Source organism: Heterocephalus glaber, unplaced genomic scaffold (genome assembly GCF_053883595.1).
Source record: "Heterocephalus glaber isolate CG9 unplaced genomic scaffold, H.glaber_assembly_v1.0 deba00000470, whole genome shotgun sequence".
NCBI lineage: Eukaryota > Metazoa > Chordata > Mammalia > Rodentia > Bathyergidae > Heterocephalus > Heterocephalus glaber.
The window spans coordinates 11,196,387-11,205,996 of record NW_028258145.1 but is presented as its reverse complement, the minus strand read 5'-3'; the positions used below and the strand labels follow the sequence as shown (position 1 = coordinate 11,205,996).

General features: G+C 43.0%; 1 long non-coding RNA gene across 1 annotated transcript; it reads left to right on the top strand.

Moving 5' to 3' along the window:
• The first annotated feature begins 5,817 nt into the window (after positions 1-5,817).
• Positions 5,818-9,109, top strand: LOC110349073 (uncharacterized). The gene is made up of 2 exons (XR_002394794.2): positions 5,818-6,559; positions 8,711-9,109. It is a non-coding gene; the product is annotated as an uncharacterized LOC110349073 (long non-coding RNA).
• The last annotated feature ends 501 nt before the right edge of the window (positions 9,110-9,610 follow it).

Here is a 9,610-nt window from a genome sequence, read left to right as displayed (position 1 = left end):
CAAGAGTGGTGATAGTGGACATCCTTGTCTTGTTCCTGATTTGAGTGTGAAGGATTTCAGTTTTTGACCATTCAGTATGATATTGGCTTTTGGTTTTTCATAGATGGCTTTTATCAATTTGAGGTAGAGATCATCTATTCCAATTTTTTGTAGGGTTTTTATCATAAATGCATGTTGGATTTTTGTCAAATGCTTTTTCTGCATCTATGGAGATAATCATATGGTTTTTGTCCTTGGCTCTATTGATATAGTGTATTACACTGATTGATTTGCGTGTTTTGAACCATCCCTGCATCCCTGGGGTGAATCCCACTTGATGAGGGTATATGATCTTCTTGATGATCTTCTGCATTCTGTTTGCCATTATCTTATTAAGGATTTTTGCATCTATGTTCATTAGTGAGATTGGCCTATAGTTCTCCATTTGGGTTGGGTCTTTCTCTGCTTTGGGGATCAAGGTGATGCTTGCTTCCAGGAATGAATTTGAGAGTGTTGCTTCCCTTTCAATTTCATTGAAGAGTTTAAATAGTAGTGGCAGAAGTTCCTCTCTAAATGTCTTGTAGAATTTAGCAGTGAAGTCATCGGGAACCGGGCTTTTCTTAGTTGATATGTTTTTAATTACTTTTTCAATTTCATTGGTTGATATTGGGTTGTTCAGAATTTTTAGGTCTTCTTCATTCAACTTTGGTAATTCATATGTATCTAGGAATCTGTCCATTTCTTCTGTGTTTTCCATCTTATTGGTGTATAGGTTCCCAAAGTAGGTATTGATGATCCTCTGTATTTCTGCTGGGTCTGTTGTCATTTCACCCTTTTCATTCCTAATTGCATGGATTTGGGCCTTTTCTTTCCTTTTTCTGATAAGGTTGTCTAAGGGTTTGTCAATTTTGTTGATTCTTTTGAAGAACCAACTCTTGGCTTCATTGATTTTTTGTAATGTTCTCTTAGTTTCCATTGCATTTATTTCTCCTCTGATCTTTGTAACTTCCTCCCTTGTATGAGCTCTGGGGTTGTCCTGTTCTTCTTTTTCTACATGCTTGAAGTTCAGCATCAGGTTGTTTAATTGGGCTTGTTCTGTTTTCCTAATATGTGCATTCACTGCTATGAATTTCCCTCGTAAGAATGCTTTCATTGTGTTCTATAGATTCTGATATGTTGTATTGTCATTGTCATTTATTTGAAGGAACTGTCTGATTTCTTCTTTAATTTCCTCTGTGACCCACTGGTTATTGAGAAGTGTGTTGTTCAATTTCCATGTGTTTATGAAATTTTTTGAGTTTCTTTTGCTATGGATCTCCAATTTCATCACACTATGGTCTGATAATATACAGGGAATAACTTCAATTCCTTTGCACTTACTTAAACATGTTCTATGTGTGAGCATGTGGTCTATTTTGGAGAATGACCCATGTGCAGCTGAGAAGAATGTGTATTCTGATTTTGTGGGGTGGAAGACTCCGTAAACATCTGTTAAGTTCATTTGTTCAAGAGTTCGATTGAGTTCTAGTATTTCATTACTTGTTTTTTGTCTAATTGATCTATCTATTTGTTACAGTGGGGTGTTGAGGTCCCCCACTACAATTGCATTAGTACATATATGACTTTTCATGTCTGTTAGTATTTGTTTTCTATAGTTGGGTGCACTAGTGTTTGGTGCATAGATATTTATGATTGTCATCTCTTCCTCTTGGATTGTTCCCTTTACAAGGATGTAGTGTCCTTCTTCATCTCTCTTAATCAGTGTTGGTTTGAAATCTACTTGATCTGCCAAGAGGATAGCTACTCCTGATTTTTTGGGGGTTCCTGTCACATGGAGTATTGTTTTCCACCCTTTAACTTTCAGTCTATGAGTTTCCTTTTGAATGAAGTGTGTTTCTTGTATGCAGCATATTGTTGGATTTTGCTTCTTGACCCATTCTGCCAGTCTATTTCTTTTGATTGGTGAATTGAGACCATTAATGTTGATGGTTATAACTGAAATGTATTGACTTGTCATTGCCATGACTTTTTCTTTTTGTTGGGTTCTCCCTCTTTACATTTAATTTCTTGTCATGCCAGATGGGTTTATTCTGCTTTGCTTCCTGGGGTTGTGATCCTCAATGTCTGTTCCTAGGATATGTGTAAAATTCTTTGGAGTGCTGGTTTGGTATTCACAAAGTTCCTAAGGTGCTCTTTGTCATGAAAGTATCTTATTTCTCCATCCATTTTGAAAGATAGTTTTGCAGGGTACATCAATCTGGGTTGGAGGCTGTTTTACTTTAGGGCTTGGAATATGTCACTCCAAGCTCTTTTTGCCTTGATGGTTTGTGTTGAGAAGTCTGCTGTGATTCTGATGGGCTTTCCTTTGTATGTGATTTGTTTCTTTTCTCTAACTGCTTGTACAACTTTGTTCTTCTATTGAGTTTCTGGAATCTTAACAATTGCATGCCTATGTGTAGATTTTTTTTGATCAAGGCTATTTGGAGTCCTATATGCCTCACTTATCTGTATGTCAAGCTCTTTTCCCCTCCTTGGGAAGTTTTCTGCCATTATTTCTGTGAAGAGATTTTTTTATGTCATCTGCACTCTCTCCTGTTTCTTCATTGACTACAATCAGTCTTATGTTATTCTTCTTTGCATCATCTAGCAGCTGCTGGATTGATTTCTCATGGTCCCTTATAATTTTGAAGCAATTTTTCTTTTCCTGGTCACTAATTTCAATCTTATCTTCTTTATCTGAAATTCTGTCCTCACATTGGCTCATTCTGCTGTGTAGACTTTCAATGGAGTTTTTCATGTCCTGGAAATCTATTTGCATCTGTTTTATGGATTCCATTTGTTTCTTATGTTGGGATTCCATCATGTTCCTCAGCTCTTCTCTAGATTTATTAATCATGTCTTGCACTAGGGGCACAGTTTCTCCTGTTATTTGTAAAATTATTTCTGATTTCATTTTTTCCAGATCTCCTTTTGTTGCCAGTTCAGTGTGTCCAGGTTGTTGAGTATCAGAGTATTCCATCTCATTTCCCTTTGGGGTTGCTGTAGGTGATCTGGAAGTCTGGTTTTGAGATTTATTTATGTGTTTTCTCATTTTGACTGGGGTGTCGGGGGGCTGTTGGCACCTGCATGGATTACCTTCTCTGAGCTGGGAGAGGTGGGACAGGGGTCAGGGGCAGCGGTAGGGACGGTGGCCCAAAAGTCCTTTCCTGTGGGCTGGGATCAGCGGGAGAGATGGTGGCCAGGAAGCCCCTTCCTCTGGTCCAGGAGAAGTGGGATGGTTGCCTGGAAGCCCCTTCCTCTGGGCCAGGGGCGGCAGGACAGAAGGTGGCCCAAAAGCCCTTTCCTCTGGGCTGGGAGCAGAGGGAGTGATGGTGGCCGGGAAGCCCCTTCTTCTGGACCAGAAGCAATGGGACAGTGGCTCAGAGGCCCCTACCTCTGGGCCAGGAGCAGCGGGACTCAGTACCGTGTTCTGGTGGTCCGGTGTCCTCTGTATCTTTGTAGTGTGGAACCAGGTGGCTGGTTGTGTGGGGGGGTCCAGTCCCCCATCCTTAATCATTGTTTGGCCTCCAGAGCTCCTGACTCCTCTCTGCAAGCTTGCCTGTCTCCCAGTAGTTCACTGACAGTGAAATGCATCACCATCTTCCACATTTCTCAAATCCCTGTCTAGACAAACCTGCCTTTCTCTTATTTCCCAGGTCTACTACATACACACCTTCTACTAACTGTACCTCTAAGATACTTATTAATCCCTACAACTTCATGCATGGCCACTGCCTCCACCCCAATCTAAGTCCTCATCAGCCCTTACCAGTGAAATAGAATTCCACCTCTGAGAGTTTTCTAGCCTCCACTCGATGCCCACCCTGAAGCTATTCTGCACAAGGTATCTAGAGGTCATCTTGTTAAAAAAAAAAAAAAAAACCCAGAATCTAACTGTGTGGTTTCTACCCTCACTTTCACCAAGGAACTTGTATGGTGGTTGTGGCCACAGAAGAGTTGATATACAGAGGCTATGTCTGATTTCTTCAGTTATCTTTTTAAAAATGGAAGACATTCTTCACTTTCCTGAGTTGAGGGAAAATAGCCTATTTTTAAAATTAAATTATAAGTCTTGGAAGCTGCTGTACCTTACAATTCCTTGCACAGTAACTGTGCCTCTGTATTGAGGAGAATCTAAAGTGCTACTGTTTGAAGGAAACAATTGCAGCAGATACTTGACTTATCCAGGACAGAGATTCTTCAATTCCATGTGTAGCAGTGTACATTGGATGCTTTTCAGTATAAGGGAGGGAAGTAGCTTTGTGTATAAAGCAAAGAGGGAAAGACTCCTCTGTGTCAGAGTTGCTCCTAACTTAATTTAGCAAAACCACACCTTCATCTCAAAAGATCTTGGACATTGTGATGCTCACAAGGCTCCTTTCTGATTTGTTCCTCAAAGGAGGAGAGTCTGGTGCTTGCCTTTCCAGTTCTTACCTTCCAGACCTGGTCTATGGTTCCAAAAGAGGCTCAGGGTACTGACAACAGGACACTTGAGGCAGAATGAACCTTGATCTATAACCAGGTGTCCTACTAACTTTTCTCATTGCTGAGAAAAAAATACTCAACACTCACAAATTAAGGGAGGAAAGGTTTATTTAGCTCATAGTTTGTAGAGGTTTCAGTCCATAATCAGCTGGCTCCAAGACAGGGTGACAAAACAGACAGGCATTGCAGAGGAGAAACAGTTCATGGCAGGCAAAAGGCAACAAAGCAACAAGGGACAACCACAGTGTTTTCCATCCCTTATATCTTATCCAGACTACTTAGGGTGGGTAGCACTCACACCCTAATCCTAGTGGCCTTAATCCTACCATTGCACCATGAATCAATCCCAGCATCACACATGCTAGATCCAGTCACCTCTGAAAAAGCCCCACCTATGACCACATGAGGCTTTAGGGGGACATCTAGACACAAGCTGCAACACCAGGGCTGTGCATATATACCACATAAGCAAATACATGACGTGGAAGTGATTTCTTAAGAGATGAGACACTTGCCTATAGCCAACCACAGTGCTGCCTCCAATAAAGGACTCTTGTTTCACTTGCAGACTGTGATTTCCTAAGCCTCTGATGAGAACCTGAGGATGATGTGGAAATTATCCAAACACCACCTTCCACAGACTTATGTAATAAGGAAGCTCAGAGGGCCTGACCTGGGACACACACAAGGATTCGTGGTGACTGTGGCTACTCCCCACCAGGCATAGGGCACAGGAAGTTAGGCCACTTGGAAAGGCACGGTGGGGCTTAACATTCCCTGTCCCACAGAAGCAGAAGGTGACACCAGAATCAACAGGCTTCTGTGACGCAGATGGTGCTGTGCATGCGTCCATGTTCTGAACGCCACCCACATGGTACTGAGACATTCACTGTCCATGTGTCCCCTTCCCTTGGTTTCACCTTTGGTGAAGCAGAAGTAAGCAGAAAGTACGGAGATCGACAATGGTGGGCCTCATGGTTTTCTTGTTATATAAATATATTTAATCTGCCACCTTACATTAATTTACTGAGTAATTGGTATTTTTACTTAGTTGTATTGTGAGGCATGTATCTATATGTGTGTATATGTGCATATAAACTTTTCCAACTGATTTTTTAATGGTACCCTTAGATCTCAGGGAAAATTATAGTGAGATCTATAACAAAATATTTATGAATTAGACAAAAAAGACACTGTAGATAACAGACTTTTGAGACTCTTCTCTATGGCTCTTCAACACTCTGATATAAGTATAAACTGGTTGAATTTAGGAAAAAGAGCCCATTAATATTCATATAAGCTTTGGAGGTTTGGAGTTGCTTTCCTCGTATTATCTTTCTATGCTTGATCTCATAGCAATGCTGTCTGTGTGGATGGAAGGCACTGAAGTCCCTCCACCCAAGTTGTAAAAGCCTTTCCTAACTTTTATGGGAATTAAAACCAGTGCATCTGGAATGGGCACATGTGGAGATGCTCTGTCATGCACTGTGCCATATCTTCTGATGCTACCTCAATATGCTGTGTCCTAGGGGCAGCAGAACACAGAGGGGCACGCACAGCAACCTTGGACAGCCACAGAGAGGAGACAGAACCAGCCAGCCCCAGCCAGCCTTGAGGCAGTTACCTTGTGCACATTACTTCACCTGGTGCCAATGAAGTACAACTCAGCTCATTCTGGAGACCAGGGAAGATGGAGGTGTGGACAGGCGCCTGCTGGGTGTGTGGTCACAGAGAGCAGGAATCTGAACATCCACCTGCCTGACTCCAGAGCAGGTTCTGGGATTGTGTCCTGGCAGCAGGCAGCACCCTGCCCACATGGGCAGCCATGGGGACATCTGCCCCACATCCTCAGTGACCATCACCACCCCTTTCAGTTATCCATTCTGTTGCCACAGTTTGACCTTTATGACACCTGCACTTCTGGAATGTTCCATCTAGGAGTCTGAATTACTCACCCTACCCAGTCACCTTCCAAAGTATGAACTCTGGACACCAGCTCCTGGGAGGCAATGATGTCGACTCCTGAGCTTTGAAGGATGAGTATCTGAAGGATCAGGTAGATCAGTCCACTGCAGGCTCTGCCCTGCCCTCTCCTTCATTGATTTTAAAACATTTTACATTACTATGTAACTTTTTCTTCATATAATTCAACCTCCATAAATTTTCAAGCTACTTTTGGCTAGAAACTGGTGTAAATGTTTACATGTAGCTGTAGCACCTAGAACAGCACCCAGATACCTTGTAGAAGTTCACTAATTGTTAAAACTTCTTAAGCAATGAAATGAGAGTGCTGTGCCATTCTTTTCCTGATAACAGTTCACATAGTGAACTTGATTGTTTGGCTGAATTATGTTGGGTCTGTGAGGACTCAGGAGCGAGGAACTCATCCACAGGCAGCATTGCTGAGTTGGGCCCTGGAGCAGGTTGTGCAGTTACTGGTGGGTTGTGTGGCTGCACTGTGAAGATGAGGCTCTTTTACCTGATACATTTGCTGAAAGCAGAGAGTACAGTTTCATCTCATTTCAATGTCACTATCACTAGTGACATTTACTTCCTACTCTGTGATGATGAGGAGGAAATCTACTGGGTCTGGGCTGGGAGGAGGATGAGGAAGGACCAGGCACCCTCCAGCTCTCTTAAGTAGCCAGCCACCAGCCAGGCTGTGAAGAAGCCATGAGGAAGTCACTCTTGGTGTCCTGTGGTCAGTAGAGGGGCATCCAGTCCTTGCCACCTGTACTGAGTCCCGATAGCTCTCTAGGTGGCTTGTTCACACACATGTACATGCACACACACAGCTGTGCATGCCCTCATTGATTTCCTGGTCATGGTTCTACATTCAGAAAGACACATTACATCCACACCTTTGAGGACTCCCCTGTCACCCGTATCTCTGTGAGAGCAGGCATTGTAGGGCATGTTTCTTCACTGACAACCCCAGAAGAGAAGATACCTGTCATACCCTCTTAACAACAACTGTCCTGCGAGAATATGGGTCCTCATTCCTCTTCCCTGGGCAGATTGGTGTGGCCCTCTCCTCAGAGGAGCTGCTAGCTGGGAGAGGGTGGATGTCAATCAGTAGAACTGCTGAATGATTGAAAAGCTTTCATAAGGAATACTATGCAGTTCAAGATTTAAAAACCTCAGGAAAACATAATCATGCATATTTATAGTCTGGGGCCAGGAACACAGTAGGTATCCAATTTTACTTTAGAATCCTATGGCTGGATTGAAGCCACAAACACTTGAATCAGATGAATCTTTCTCAAAATGTGGCTTGTTATTCTCTGCAGGAATAAATGTGTATATAAGGACCAAAATGTATAATAGATATTGGGAAATGGGAATAAAATGTCTAAATGAGAAGGGAAACAAGGGAGGGGGAAGGGGAAAGGAAGGGAGGGACAAGAAAAAGGGACAGAAGGAAAAAATGGAAACAAAACTTTTGTAAATAAGGAGGGGAAGGGGGTAGAAAGGAGGAGAGGGGAAGGGTAAAAGAGGAAGCAAGACATATGTACAGGTACAATTTCCCTGTGATGAATATTATCAATATGTGTATCTAAAATGTACTAATGAAAAAAGAAATGGAAATGAGAAGATAATAGCTGAAGAGTCAGGCCCCTTGCTAGGCTCCAGGGATCTCTCCTCATTCAGGGCCTCCCTGGTGGGCATCAGGGTTGACAGAGGTGTGGTCAGACATGAGGTCAGAATGGCCTCAAAGCTGTCAAAAGACTTTGGGACTAACATGAATTCAGAGGACATTTTGAAGCACATGCGAAAAACTAGCTTTCAGCTATAAGTTTAAAAAATTCATGGGTTCCTGAATTTGTACAGTTTTGCAATTTTGAGATCAAAATGATTCATTATGAAATGTGATTTAGAATATTATCTGTTTGGTCAAAATATTTCACAACAACTTCTGTACTTTTTAAAATGAATCTTTTATTTCACACCCTCCTCTGAATGTTCCTCTACCTCCAGTCTCCAGGAATTCCTCAGAGAAGCATGCACACCAGCAGCTTCCAAGATAGTCTCTCCAAGAGACCCTTCTCCACCAGATGTTGTTTGGAAGGCTCATTTTCCATTTTAAAAATTTAGGTTGAATATAATATTCTTGTGCCTGTGACACTTTGGTTTTTGTTTTAGTAGTAATATTTAAGTTACTTGGACTTAAACATAGGTCAGGTTCCTGTGGTTTCATCTCCTGCAGGTCCCTGTCTAGCAGCAGGAAGCTGAGCAGACAGGAAGTGTTTCTGTCCATCAGCAAGAAGACTATCAGGAGCTGCACTTTGGAAGGTGGAGATGCCAGTGCTTGGATCTGCAGGCTTACCACCTGCCCTCCCAGCTCTGCTGTTCTGGTCAAGGGTACCCAGGGAGAGGTCCTGCTCTGAAGCTGTGTAGGGACCTGGCTATCTCTTCTCTGTCTCTGTCACCCCTCACCTTCCTGGACTCTGCTGGCTGAGGAGGAAAGAACCTTGGATCTGCAGTCTCTGGTCATGTTCACTTTGCTCTTCCAGCCTGTGGCAGGAAAGACTGGAGATACCACCTGCTTCTCTCTTGTAAAATTGGAGGGAGGTTTAGATCCATATTGAAGGGCCCTCCAGATTCAGCTCATGTGCTCCACTCTGTGCCTGCCACACTTCAGCTATGTAGACTTCTACTTTGGGAGGGAACTTTGTGGATTCTCAGGTCAGCCAACGGAAGACTGGGCTTCATAGTATGAAGACTGAGGCCTGCAACAGTGTGCAGAAAGTGGGTTCATGGACTGACTGGAACACACCCTCGCTGATACAGAGTACAGATAGAAGGGAACTGCTTTCCGCAATGCTGCTTCCCTGTCCATTTCCTCCTTAGTGTGTGATGAATTCCAGATGGTCAGCTTGGGAGGTGTCCAGGGCACACATTTGGAAGTGAGACTCACCTGATCATTGAGCAGGAGCATTTTCCTTGGGACGGTAGATAAGTGCAGGCCATGTTACATGGAGCTGAAACCATGCATGTTGCTGGAGAGTGAGGGAGGGGAGAGAACAATGCCCCAGAACCCAGTCACGTTCTCTAGGTTGGGTGCACTGCTGAGCTTAGTAGTGTAATCCCATTCAGATCACATCAA